This window comes from Lygodium microphyllum, chromosome 17 (genome assembly GCF_053477565.2).
Source record: "Lygodium microphyllum isolate KBCC chromosome 17, Lygodium_microphyllum_v1.1.10, whole genome shotgun sequence".
Classification (NCBI taxonomy): domain Eukaryota; kingdom Viridiplantae; phylum Streptophyta; class Polypodiopsida; order Schizaeales; family Lygodiaceae; genus Lygodium; species Lygodium microphyllum.
The window spans coordinates 124,540,661-124,554,162 of NC_141151.1; positions in this window are offsets into that span (position 1 = coordinate 124,540,661).

The following is a 13,502-nucleotide window of genomic DNA, read 5'->3' on the forward strand; positions in this document are numbered from 1 at the left end:
AGGATTTCCATTTCTTTGTGCACGATTCATGCTCTTATCCTGTAATTCTTGGACAGCCATTCATCACAGAGATGCACATGGAAACAAAGGTAATGGATGATGGATCTGCTTATGCACGGATTCGTAGTAAAGATGGTATGAGAGCAGTTCAGTTTATGACTGTGTGTGTGAACCATGTTAGAAACATGGATACTCTCAGAGATGCACCTTTGCCCACTATGAGGGATTCGGGTTTTCATTAGGTACCGCCGTTTCGCGAGACGACGGTGGTACAGAGCAGAGGAGATTGGTGTTCTTGCCTCCTGGTAGCAGTGTTTTCACCTTCGGTTTTGTTGGGATTTCAACAAACAGTTTGATGAGCTATCAAAAGATTTCTAGGTTGCCTAGAGCTGCCAGGCAGTACATATGCAGGAAGGAGAAAAATTTGAAAAATGCAGGAATTTTAGAGGATGATGAGCACATAGATGGAATGTATGACAGTATGATTTGTGTAGATACGATGGAAGAGATGAAAGATATGCTGAAAGCTGATATGCAGAGTTGTCACAGTAATGTATTAGTGAAATCCCTGGACATGTTTCATGAAATTGTAGATTTTGTGTCACAGATTGAATCAGAGGCTGAGGTGATTCAGCAAAAAGTGTTGAGTGCTGAAGAAATTCAGCAAACAGAGTTTCCAGCTGATTATGATCAGCTTATAGAGACACAGAGGGCTGAAAAATTTCAGCCAACAGAGTTTACTACTGAAATATTTCAGCATCCAGAGTTAAGGGCTGTTCCTATGCAGTCCATAGAGCAGAGGGCTGAGGATATTCAGCCATTCGAGTGCAGAATTGCTGATTTACAGCAAGATTTGAGTAATGCAGAAGAGCATAATGAAGCCAGGGTTGACACGAAATACAAAACTGTGGATAAGAAGGTGAAGTCGGTAGCTGTACCGCTTCCACCTGACAGTGATCAGCAAATAGAGAGGGCTGCCAAATAGCCAATTTTGAGGAATCCGGAGTATATTGGCCATAAATTTTCAGCAGAGACTCTTGCTGAATTGGAAATTGGAAATGGTGATTTCTTGCTACCCACAGAGAAGCAATGCTTTCAGGAGATGCTTGAGCGACATGGAAGGAGATTTGCTTTTTTCCCGCATGAGATTGGATGTGTGAATCCTGATATTTTTGCTCCTATGGTGATCTTTACTATTCCTCATATTCCATGGAATCTCCGACCTATTCCAATGCCTAAAGCACACCTGCCAAAGCTGATTGATTTATTGAATGAGAAAATCAGGATGGGAAATCTTGAGCCTTCATGTGCACCATACTCAAACAAGTGGTTTACAGTTCCAAAGAAGAATGGTACTCTCCGATTTATACAGGACATGCAGCCAGTAAACAGAGTTACTATCAGGAATGTTGGTATAGGTCCAGTTGTAGATGAGTTTGCAGAAGCATTTGCTGGACGTGCCATCTATTCTTTAGGTGATTTGTATTCAGGATATGATCAGTTTCAGCTGGCTTTGGAAAGCAGGGATATAACCACCATGAGAACTCCTATTGGGCTTGTCAGGATGTGTACCTTGCCTCAAGGTTCCACTAATTCTGTTGCGCATATGATGAATGCCATGCATAAGGTTCTTCGTGATTATATACCTCAGCTTACTATGCCTTTCTTGGATGATGTGCCCATTAAGGGGTGTGCAGAAGAAGAGAAGAATGAGAGTCTAAATGAGCAGGGATGCAGATACTTTGTGGCTGATCATATTTCAGCTTGTGAGAAGATTTTAGCCAGGTTAGAAGAAGTGAACTTGACACTTTCAGGGAAAAAATCTGTTTTTGGAGTGAATGAGGTTGTCATTGTTGGACATATGTGTGGATATTATGGCAGGAAACCCTCACTTGATAAGGTGAATGCTATAGGCAAGATTGTGGATTATTGTTCTACCACTTCACAGGTACAGAGATTCATTGGAGCTTGTGTGTTTTATATGATTTGGATACCTCATTTTGCACACATAGCAAATTGTTTATACCAGCTGCTTCGAAAGGGGCAGAAATTCTATTGGGATGAGAGCCACACTAGAACCATGCAGAAATTGAAGAAGTTATTGCAGAATGCTCCTACTCTTAGGAAAGCGGATTATAATTGCGGAAGGCCTATTGTATTGATAGTTGACACTAGTCCAATTGGCATAGGTTGGGTTGTGGGTCAAGATGATGCAGATGGAAACAGGTATGCTATTCGGTTTGGGGCGAAAGTCCTAAACGAGAGATAGAGGAGATATCCGCAAATCAAGAGGGAGTTATTGGGGATTGTTACGGCTCTCAAATGTGACAAGGAGTACTTTATTGGAGCTTCAGTTGTGGTAGAGACAGATTGCTTGCCATTGATTGGTATGATTACGAGTTGCTCTACTCCGGATATAGCTATGTTGAGATGGATTGCATACATCAAGTCATTAAATCCGGAATTTAAACACATAGCAGGGAAGGATAATCCAGTGGTAGATATGTTGTCTAGAGCCAGATATGATGATGAGGAGATGCTATTTGCAGAAGAGGATGATGCAGAAATTTCAGCCACTATGATTGATCATGTTTGTCATGTCTATGATATTGTGGCTTTCATAGAAGAACTTTATGTTGGAGATTGGTTGTAGATTGGCAAGTACCTTAGTACACTAAGCAAAAGAGATGAATGGACAGATGAAGAGTTCAAGAAGATCAGAAGGAAAGCTTATCGTTATTTTCTCAAGGATGGATTTCTTTGGAAGCATCCAAAGAAAAGAGGCGGATTACCTTTGCGGGTTGTCTGCGATAGAGGGACACAATTACAGGTGATGAGTGTAATATTCCCATTTGAGAATATTACTAAACTGACCTCCCGCTCTCATCGTAAACTCGTGCAAAGATTATCACCAGTGCCAGCAGCTAATCTATAGCCACACGCGAGAATTGGAGGCACTCCACCTTAGGAAAATAAGGCCGGGGATTCAAACCTGCATAGCCGCGGGAAAACTCCCTCTTGGGAGGAGGCTAAGGGGATAAGGGTGGAATTATTGCAATTTTTTTTTTGAATTTATATTCCCCAGCTGATGTGTGGCTGGGGGAAAGGGATGGGCTAGTAAGGGCAGCATGAGGAGGTGGGGGGAGAGAGCCATGCAACGGGCCACGTGGGGAGGTCCCCTCTCCCCCCCTTGGAGTATAAGAACCCCCTTTGTGGAGGGGGGGGAAGAAAGGAAAGGAGGGTGAGTTTGAGGAAGAGACTGCCGTGAAGGGGAGGTCGGCGTGAAGGAAGGTGGCCGTGGAAGAGGGGGGGAGCTGCGGAGTCCTCCGTGGAGGGAGAAGGAGCTGCGTCGTGGAGGAGAGGGAGACGCCGCTGCTCGCCAACACGCCACCAAAAGAACTGCCGCCAGCACGCCGCCAGAAGAAGTCGTCATCTTCCTCCACGTGGGTGTACCATGTTTCTTCCAGAAGCTTCAAGAAGCTTCTTGAAGCTTCTAAGGGCTCTCAAGCCCCCTTCCTATGGTTTTCCCCCCCCCCCGGATCCAAAGCCCCCTTCCCGTGGGCCTTTTTCTTATTACCTTCTCAAGTGGTTTCTTTTTCTCAAACCCGGGGATTTAAGCCTTGCTCCCCTTGCATCCCACAAAACTATTTTACCCTTCCATGGATTCCCCACACTAGACGGTTTTAAGCCATTTTTCCCTTGAATCTTCGTAATTCCACTTTATTTCCCGGCTTTCTTCTAAAGGCCTTCTCGTGGACTCACACAAAGCCATATTAGCCGGGTTTTAAAACCCTTCCCCATTGAATCTTCTTTAAGTCCACTCTACCCTCTGTAATTTAAATCTATCCTTCCCATTGCAACTCCTACAAGCCCCCCCCTAGCCCGGACTTTGAAGAGAAGAAGGGGAAGTCTGCAAGCCTTCCACCAATCACCCACAAGCCCATTCCTAGCCTCGAAATTTTGAAGAGAAGAAGAAGAAGCGTATAAAGCTCCCTTCCCGCGAGACCCATCCATTCACCTGAAGTCCCGCGAAGGAATTTCCTATGTACGATGGGGAAAGACAAAGATCGTAAGGCCGCATACCAAGATGAGTAAAAATTGGTAGACCGCGAAGGCAAACCACAAGCCGAAATCATACCTACGATGGCCCTAAAAAGTCACAAGGCGCGCCAGCTAGAGGATCTTCTCCTAGTATTTACGTGGATATTTCCCGGAGTCCACAAGTCCAGGTTTTATCTATTTGGATTCCACACAAAAGCATTGAATTAATCACGATAACATCATGGATTAGGAAGCACTCATGCATGTTCAAATTCAACTAGTCAAGTTAAATGCAATTGGAAAATGAATTGGCTATTTGATCATTTATTAGAAATAGCTTAAGATATGAAAATTGATCATTGGTACGTTCAATGGAATGAATGAAAAGGGCATAAGGTGTCTAGGCATTTTTAGGACCTTATCAGTAAGTTTCCTTTTGTGCATTCAAAAGTGACGAGCCTAGGACAACCGTTGCCACATTACAAGGTTGGAATTATTGAGGTACACCTTTTTACTAGGCATGGAAAGATTAATGGCATGTCACATTTTTAGATAAATCTTCCTTGTGATGATTCATGAGGAAAAGTTAACACTCATAAGATGTTATTCGAAAAGAAATAGAAGAGCACGAGAATGATCTATGGACTTGCCAGTGGCCTGTAAAATGGAATAAGTTAACACTAGCTTTAGTTTAGTATGAACTTCATTAACTACATTGTAGCTAGGGGAAAGTTGCGTGTTGCATAGTCATCATGCAGAAATTTCATTCATCAGGAGCCGTATTTAGGAAAGGTCGCATGGTTTATCAAAGCATGAGATTCTAAAGTGTAGACAACAAGGTTGTAAGCATGATTATTTGATGTAAGTCCTAGTATGTCCTAGGAAGGTTAGTATCTAGATTATCATGCATTTTTACTATACCAAGGAAAGATAGAGTTATTGTGAACCATGTGATGCATGGGAGCAATGAAGCACATGTTTACATGTAATATGTTAGTTGCAACTATTTTTCCTCTTTTAGATCTAGTTTATTGTCTCTAGGAAGGATTCATCCTTGTCGCGAGACAAGCATAATGAATTATCCAAATCACCTAGCCACAAAGGAATCATATGGTACGATAGACACCCCGAACACTAACTAGGTTAAGGATTTGGCCAAGTTTTCCAAATGTCGCTAAGTCGAAACCTTCAAGCCAATAGTCCTAACCACATTCCCAAAATGTTGAGCTAATTGGATGCTCATGTAAACGATAATCTAGGATTCCTACCTTAAGGACCAAGCGTTCAAGATGATGAAACTCGATTTGAGTTGGACTAAACACTGTCGATTTAGTGAAATTAAGGATGGGTGGGTAAAAGACACCCTAAACCCTCCTTCTCGACTGAAGTTAATTCCGTGACCTGAATACGCCATTCATTAAGGGAAATGATCTCTTAGAATGGAGGCGACACTTGTGCAATAAATTGCAACGTCACATAGCTTTGGGGTTTGATCGTGAGAAGTTTTGCCATTCCGTGGATTAAGGTTGGCAGGTTCTTGCGCCAGTTTAAACTCGCAAGGGGAAAAGGGTAGTCGTCCTTTTACTCTATCCTAATTAGGGAAACTTTGTCAAGTTAAGGGAAGCTAGGAATTAGCTTGGACGAAAATGATTAATCAATAAACTAAAGAGACATGGTCCCCGGAATTTACCATAAACCAAACCTAAAGTATTGACAGGGTATGACCCTAGCCCAAGGACGATAGGAATCTTGCCAAGTTGCAATTGATTCCGGATCGAATGCGGGTTGCATTCGGAGAAAAGGAGTCACTCCTTAACAGTTTGCCAGCTAAACGACCACTGGAATTGATTGTGCTTGTAACAGTTTAGAAAGCACTGTTTGCATTGTTTGCTCAATGAACTAAAGGATGAAAAGATATCTAAATACTTCAGGTTGAAGGCCTGAAGGGAGAGGCAGCTTCAATTACCCCCGACTGGCTGCCTGACCCTAACCAAGGGGGTTGTTAACCGCGCCGGGGACGTGGACCGAACCCCCCGTGAGAGGTCTCTCCGTTGAGTTCTACTTGGAGCAGGAGGACGCTTGGGTGCCAGAGGGGGCTCTGGCCGTAAATCCCTAGCCTTCCGGGCCCTGTACAAGAGGCTAACGTGACTCGGGATTGGATCTCGAGGCCCGCATACTAGTCTACGGGAAGAAGCTTGGATTAGTGATCCCTGGTGGATTACTGGATAGCCTTCGGGCGGATTATGAACAAGCCTACGGGCGGAACTCCTTGTATTTCAAAGATAAAAGGATAAAATGATAATAAAGAAGTTGTTTGACATTGTTTTCTTTATGTCCTGTGATAAGGTTACGTGAAGGAACCAGTGCTTAACAGGGTTAATCAAGGAAGCTGTTTGTTATATGTCAAATTAATATGGTAGGTAATTACATAACTAAAACAAACCGAGGAAAGTGCGGAGGATGGACCATGGGTTCGTCCTATGGATGGGTGGTCCCGGTTAGCCGGGAACTTTTCTCAAAATCTTCGACGAACAGAGGGATGATCATCATCGCTGGAACAAATAACGAGAATGAAGACTCAGAATTACCTATCACCTGATTCACGCTGTTTTAGGGGAACGGAATGGGACTATGCCTTATGGCAGAGAGGTCGAGCCTTGCATCCCTCTCATTTCCCATTCTCCTTGAACGAAGTGCAGCGTGAATCCGCTTCATACCTGGCGTTTCTGCATAAAGTAGTTCGCTCGGGTCTGACGCTAGTTGCTGCTAGTTAATGACCAAACAGGAAAACCCAAATTCCGGTCGATCCTAAGTGGGAACGGCCAGGACACTTCCACTATGGGGCAGACACGGAAAGACCTAGATTGCAAAACCCGTAACATTCCATGGGAGTGCCGGGTGGAGTTTTCTAGACATCCTTTCCGATGGACTGCTAAGACGTGTCCTGGATGATCCTAGTGGAACGTTACAGTTGGTATCAGAGCAAACCAACAAAGGATTTGTTTTTAGAAAAATTCTACGAAGTAAATAAAATGCTACTGTCCCAAACATTTCCTTACTTTCAATGCTGTCTTGCAGAATGATGAAGCATGGAACAAGTTCTTAGTGTTCCGAGTCATGTTTATTACCGTGATGCATTCCACGGATTATCGACAAAGGGTTGAGATGATGAACATCCTAGACCGCATTTACAATCCATCGCCTGTGTACGTGGAACGGAGATGGATGGGTGTTACAGGGATCTATTACATAACTGCCTATCAACCTGTGTACCTTCAAATTAACTTGAAGAGAATCAAGTGGATGGAGGATTTGAAGATCGTAAAGCTGTTCGTCTTTGTTGAGGCTCATGCAAACGCGACCCTACAGGTTGGAGGTCGAAGGGTTAACCTGAATAAGTATGTGTACGGAGAAGTGATTCAAAGAATCCCTGCCGATCGAATCAAGGTTTTGGGACGTCATGAGAAGAATGGATATCAAAGGAAAAGATACCCTAATCTTCCCATGAACTATCAATTCCTGAATATCGATGACCCCAATCCGTACTACTACTCAGTTCCTGTAGCTGAATGCAATAATATCTTATTCTCCTCAAATTAATGTATCAACTTGTTCCATCGCCCCAAGAAATAATTGTACCTCAAAAAAGTGCTATGCTGATATGAATGGAATAAAAAATTTTCTAAAAAAATCAACGATTGTCTTGATTGTGAATATTGATAGAGTAGTAAAGTGATTTGGGCACTTGGCTAAAGGAATATGCGGACGTAGTTCCTGAAGAGTTAACAGAACTCCCGCTTCAAAGAGAAGTAGATCATAAGATCAAGCTAGTAATAGGGGCTGCACCAATTGCGAAGAGACCCTATAGAATGTCTATACCGGAAGCAAATGAGCTGTAAGAAGCAACTCAAGCAACTACTAGATTAGGCTACATCCGTCCTAGCAGTTCACCTTGGGAAGCACCAGTACTGTTCCAGAAAAGAAAGATGGAACACTTCGGCTATGTATTGATTACAGAGGGTTGAATCAATCAATAGTCAAGAACAAATATCATATTCTTAGAATAGATGAGCTTCTTGATAGTCTTCAGGATGCCAAGATCTTCTCCAAGATTATTTTAGGTCTGGTTATTATCAGATAGGAACCAAGGAAGAAGATATCCCAAAGACAACCTTCAACACTAGATATGGACACTTTGAGTTCTAGCTATGTCATTAGGGCTTACGAATGTGCCTGCCACATTCAATAGGTTAATGAAGGATATCTTTAGATCATATCTTGATAACTTTGTGCTCGTCTTCTTTGATGACACTCTAGACTATTCCAAACAGGAAGGAGATCATGAACCCCAACTTCGGATTTTCCTTGAGACAAGGAGGTCATACAAGCTGTATGCTAAGATGACGAAATGTGCATTCCCCAAACATCAAATTGGTTATCCGGGATTCATCATATCGGTAGAAGGAATCTCAGTGGAGCCAGCCTAAGTTAGAAATGTTCTAGGATGGCCAAATACCAAAAACTGTCAAAGAAATACTTAGCTTTCTTGGACTGACAAGATGGTATGGGGTCTTCATCAAAAACTATGCTTTGATTGCAGCACCTTTGACAAAATTATTGAAGAAGCAAACGTCCATTGCATGGTCAACTGCCGAACAAACTAGCTTTGATAGGTTGAAGCAAAGTTTGGTATTAGTACCGATCCTAAAACTTCTAGACCACAGTAAGGAGTAGAGGTAGTAACTGATACTAGCATGCTTATGTAGAAAAGTCATCCTATAGCCTAATCCTCAAGAAACTGAAGATCCATGAAAAGAATTATGCTACCCATGATCTTGAACTTGTAGTTGTCAAACTTTGGAGACACTACTTGCTGGGTAACAAGTTTACACTAGTGACTGATCATAAAAAGTCTCAAGTGGAACTTTACCTAGAACAAGCTCAACATGAGGAAATGTCGGTGGATTGAAGTGCTAGAGGGGTGTGACCTTAAGATCAAGTACCGACGTGAAAAGGAGTATGTAGTTGCTGATGCACTCAGTCGCAAGGCATTCCTTAATTCTCTAAAAATCCATCAATAGCTAGATCTCTGGCCACAAGGGTATAAATGCCGAACAACCCCATACTTGAGCTAGCTAGAGAGGAAGGATGCCATGATCTAGCCTATCAAAGGATGCTAAGGGAAGTCTCTATCAAGGACCAGGAACAAAAGCTATAGGCCAAAGGTCATGAATTCTCTGTCAATAATGGACATGTCTACTATAGAATGAGAGCATGTATACCGGTAAGCCAGTTACTTAAACAGAAGAGATTGTGCGAAGCTCATGATTTCACTTTCTCGGGACATCAGAGCTGCGAAGGATAGACAGAAGGCATACACGGTTTTGAAGTGTCAAGATAGAATATTTGAGGGAGGAGACATGGTCTTCATTCACGTATGCCCAAAGAAGAGTTCCCTATCCTTAGGGGATTGCAAGAAGCTAAGTCCAAGGTATTGTGGACCATACAAGATCCTCAAATACCTAGGACCCAATGCTTATAGATTGAAACTCCCTGAGAACCTAAAGGTTCATAATGTATTCCATATCAGCCTATTGAACAAGTATGTACCTAATCCTAGCCATGTAATTGATGACCAACAAGTTGTAATGCCTAGCCAAGGAGTCCTTGAGCTATGGCCTAACAGGATCTTAGATGTTGGGGAGAGACAACTGAGATCCAGAACCTTGAGAGAATGCCTCGTCCAGTGGAAAGATTATCCCAAGGAGGATGCCACTTGGATGGATGAAAGCACTCTCAACCAACAATATCCCCAGTTCATCTCGAGATGAGGACATCTCGATTCCTCCAAGGGGGAGAGAATGTAATATTCCCATTTGAGAATATTACTAAACCGACCTCCCGCTCTCATCGTAAACTCGTGCAAAGATTATCACCAGTGCCAGCAGCTAATCTATAACCACACGCGAGAATTGGAGGCACTCCACCTTAGGAAAATAAGGCCGGGGATTCAAATCTGCATAGCCGCGGGAAAACTCCCTCTTGGGAGGAGGCTAAGGGGATAAGGGTGGAATTATTGCAAATTTTTTTTTGAATTTATCTTCCCCAGCCGATGTGTGGCTGGGGGAAAGGGATGGGCTAGTAAGGGCAGCATGAGGAGGTGGGGGGAGAGAGTCATGCAACGGGCCACGTGGGGAGGTCCCCTCTCCCCCCCTTGGAGTATAAGAACCCCCTTTGTGGAGGGGGGGGAAGAAAGGAAAGGAGGGTGAGTTTGAGGAAGAGACTGCCGTGAAGGGGAGGGCGGCGTGAAGGAAGGCGGCCGTGGAAGAGGGGGGGAGCTGCGGAGTCCGCCGTGGAGGGAGAAGGAGCTGCGTCGTGGAGGAGAGGGAGATGCCGCTGCTCGCCAACACGCCACCAAAAGAACTGCCGCCAGCACGCCGCCAGAAGAAGTCGTCTTCTTCCTCCACGTGGGTGTACCACGTTTCTTCCAGAAGCTTCAAGAAGCTTCTTGAAGCTTCTAAGGGCTCTCAAGCCCCCTTCCTATGGTTTTCCCCCCCGGATCCAAAGCCCCCTTCCCGTGGGCCTTTTTCTTATTACCTTCTCAAGTGGTTTCTTTTTCTCAAACCCGAGGATTTAAGCCTTGCTCCCCTTGCATCCCACAAAACTATTTTACCCTTCCATGGATTCCCCACACTAGACGGTTTTAAGCCATTTTTCCCTTGAATCTTCGTAATTCCACTTTATTTCCCGGCTTTCTTCTAAAGGCCTTCTCGTGGACTCACACAAAGCCATATTAGCCGGGTTTTAAAACCCTTCCCCATTGAATCTTCTTTAAGTCCACTCTACCCTCTGTAATTTAAATCTATCCTTCCCATTGCAACTCCTACAAGCCCCCCCCTAGCCCGGACTTTGAAGAGAAGAAGGGGAAGTCTACAAGCCTTCCACCAATCACCCACAAGCCCATTCCTAGCCTCGGAATTTTGAAGAGAAGAAGAAGAAGCGTATAAAGCTCCCTTCCCGCGAGACCCATCCATTCACCTGAAGTCCCGCGAAGGAATTTCCTATGTACGATGGGGAAAGACAAAGATCGTAAGGCCGCATACCAAGATGAGTAAAATTGGTAGACCGCGAAGGCAAACCACAAGCCGAAATCATACCTACGATGGCCCTAAAAAGTCACAAGGCGCGCCAGCGAGAGGATCTTCTCCTAGTATTTACGTGGATATTTTCCGGAGTCCACAAGTCTAGGTTTTATCTATTTGGATTCCACACAAAAGCATTGAATTAATCACGATAACATCATGGATTAGGAAGCACTCATGCATGTTCAAATTCAACTAGTCAAGTTAAATGCAATTGGAAAATGAATTGGCTATTTGATCATTTATTAGAAATAGCTTAAGATATGAAAATTGATCATTGGTACGTTCAATGGAATGAATGAAAAGGGCATAAGGTGTCTAGGCATTTTTAGGACCTTATCAGTAAGTTTCCTTTTGTGCATTCAAAAGTGACGAGCCTAGGACAACCGTTGCCACATTACAAGGTTGGAATTATTGAGGTACACCTTTTTACTAGGCATGGAAAGATTAATGGCATGTCACATTTTTAGATAAATCTTCCTTGTAATGATTCATGAGGAAAAGTTAACACTCATAAGATGTTATTCGAAAAGAAATAGAAGAGCACGAGAATGATCTATGGACTTGCCAGTGGCCTGTAAAATGGAATAAGTTAACACTAGCTTTAGTTTAGTATGAACTTCATTAACTACATTGTAGCTAGGGGAAAGTTGCGTGTTGCATAGTCATCATGCAGAAATTTCATTCATCAGGAGCCGTATTTAGGAAAGGTCGCATGGTTTATCAAAGCATGATATTCTAAAGTGTAGACAACAAGGTTGTAAGCATGATTATTTGATGTAAGTCCTAGTATGTCCTAGGAAGGTTAGTATCCAAATTATCATGCATTTTTACTATACCAAGGAAAGATAGAGTTATTGTGAACCATGTGATGCGTGGGAGCAATGAAGCACATGTTTACATGTAATATGTTAGTTGCAACTATTTTTCCTCTTTTAGATCTAGTTTATTATCTCTAGGAAGGATTCATCCTTGTCGCGAGACAAGCATAATGAATTATCCAAATCACCTAGCCACAAAGGAATCATATGGTACGATAGACACCCCGAACACTAACTAGGTTAAGGATTCGGCCAAGTTTTCCAAATGTCGCTAAGTCGAAACCTTCAAGCCAATAGTCCTAACCACATTCCCAAAATGTTGAGCTAATTGGATGCTCATGTAAACGATAATCTAGGATTCCTACCTTAAGGACCAAGCGTTCAAGATGATGAAACTCGATTTGAGTTGGACTAAACGCTGTCGATTTAGTGAAATTAAGGATGGGTGGGTAAAAGACACCCTAAACCCTCCTTCTCGACTGAAGTTAATTCCGTGACCTGAATACGCCATTCATTAAGGGAAATGATCTCTTAGAATGGAGGCGACACTTGTGCAATAAATTGCAACGTCACATAGCTTTGGGGTTTGATCGTGAGAAGTTTTGCCATTCCGTGGATTAAGGTTGGCAGGTTCTTGCGCCAGTTTAAACTCGCAAGGGGAAAAGGGTAGTCGTCCTTTACTCTATCCTAATTAGGGAAACTTTGTCAAGTTAAGGGAAGCTAGGCATTTGCTTGGACGAAAATGATTAATCAATAAACTAAAGCGACATGGTCGCCGGAATTTACCATAAACCAAACCTAAAGTATTGACAGGGTATGACCCTAGCCCAAGGACGATAGGAATCTTGCCAAGTTGCAATTGATTCCGGATCGAATGCGGGTTGCATTCGGAGAAAAGGAGTCACTCCTTAACAGTTTGCCAGCTAAACGACCACTGGAATTGATTGTGCTTGTAACAGTTTAGAAAGCACTGTTTGCATTGTATTCTCAATGAACTAAAGGATGAAAAGATATCTAAATACTTCAGGTTGAAGGCCTGAAGGGAGAGGCAGCTTCAGTTACCCCCGACTGGCTGCCTGACCCTAACCAAGGGGGTTGTTAACCGCGCCGGGGACGTGGACCGAACCCGCCGTGAGAGGTCTCTCCGTTGAGTTCTACTTGGAGCAGGAGGACGCTTGGGTGCCAGAGGGGGCTCTGGCCGTAAATCCCTCGCCTTCCGGGCCCTGCACAAGAGGCTAACGTGACTCGGGATTGGATCTCGAGGCCCGCATACTAGTCTACGGGCAGAAGCTTGGATTAGTGATCCCTGGTGGATTACTGGATAGCCTTCGGGCGGATTATGAACAAGCCTACGGGTGGAACTCCTTGTATTTCAAAGATAAAAGGATAAAATGATAATAAAGAAGTTGTTTGACATTGTTTTCTTTATGATCTGTGATAAGATTACGTGAAGGAACCAGTGCTTAACAGGGTTAATCAAGGAAGCTGTTTGTTATAT